This window comes from Anoplolepis gracilipes, unplaced genomic scaffold (assembly GCF_047496725.1).
Source record: "Anoplolepis gracilipes unplaced genomic scaffold, ASM4749672v1 Contig20, whole genome shotgun sequence".
Classification (NCBI taxonomy): Eukaryota; Metazoa; Arthropoda; class Insecta; order Hymenoptera; family Formicidae; genus Anoplolepis; species Anoplolepis gracilipes.
Genome location: NW_027328668.1, coordinates 808473 through 810115, shown reverse-complemented (window position 1 = coordinate 810115; position 1643 = coordinate 808473).

Here is a 1643-nt window from a genome sequence, read left to right as displayed (position 1 = left end):
TTAATTTTTATAAAATAAACTAGAACTCTATTACTCTTATTATAATTTATCATATATTTTTAATAATATATTTACTCAATCCTTTATTCTTATTACATATACATATATATATATATATATATATATATATATATATATATATATATATGCGAGTGTGTGTATTATATATTATATATTTAATAAAAACTGTTTGCATCTTTTTATTGTTATTATAAATATATATTATATTTATTTTATTGTTATTATACATATATTTTATATATCTATATTTAATAATAACTACGAAAAAATTACCAATTATAGGCTCTATAATAATATATAATTTAAATTAAATATAACAAAGGCAATCAAGAGCCAACGCGGGTAAAGGGCGTGAAATAACTTCTCTCTCAATCGTATTGGCTGTAAATCATCTATCGCCGTTAAAGTACCGCTATACGTCACGTCATACGTTAACGGCGGTATGATTCACTGAAGAAAGCTCAAAAAAAGAGTCCGAAACGTTTGAGAAAATATTGATGATTTACAGCCAACACGATTGAGAGAGAAGTTTTTTCACGCCCTCCACCCGGAGTTGGCTCTTGATTGCCTTTGTTATATTTAATTTAAATTAATAATAACTGTCAACATTTTAATAAAACAATTAAAAAGCTTGAAATCGTTTTATTTATTTCTTTTTAGTTTTCATTTTAAAAGTTTTTAATTTTAATTATATTTTAATTCAATTAAATTTATTTAAAATTTATAGCTCTTTTTGTTAAATATTTCTATATTGAAAAAAAATATTTTAAATCTATCACAATGTATATAAAAGAAAAAATTTAATTAATATTAATAATTAATAATAAAAACATAATTTATTTATTAAGTTTAACACTTTTAAACAATTTTGACTTTGACATATATTGTCAAGATCATGATTCTAAATAATGAAAAGAATTCAACTGCTTGTTGTTAGTTAAAATAAATTATTATAGTAATAATAAGATTTTATTTACTTATTATTGGTTTAATGTTAGCGAATGGAACTAGTACAGTCCCTGGTTTATTTGACCTAAATCTTAAAGTTTCTCCGACAATGAGACACTATTATTAAAAGTTTAAATAATAAATTAAGTTTAAATAATAAAATATTACTACGTAGTAATATTTATTGTTATACTAAGTGTATCCAAATTAAAGTGTATCCAATTTAAAATTTTTTAAGTATTTAAATTTAAACTTTTTTATGTACCTTGTTTGTTAAGTATTAATTATGTGTAATATAAGTATCCTACACACATACACATACAATTAAACAAATATATAGATCTTTACATAAAATATTTAAAAATAAGAAAAATTGAGAAATGAATATGTGAGCGACGAATAGGCTGTGCATGGACTTGCCAAATGAGATCCACTGCACATTACATGCTTTCAGTGCAAAAAAAGTTTATAGTCATATAATTTATTTCACATTTTTCCATTTCATTATCTAGTGCTTTCAGTAATACAAGTGTACATAATTATATGATTTATGTGGGATTTTTATATTTTGTAATTTTTGCGTGATATAAGATTTTTTCAACATTATCTGCTTGAACAAGATATTTCTTTTCTATCTACTTTTAACTTAAAAGCACTGGCGATGTAGAATGTGG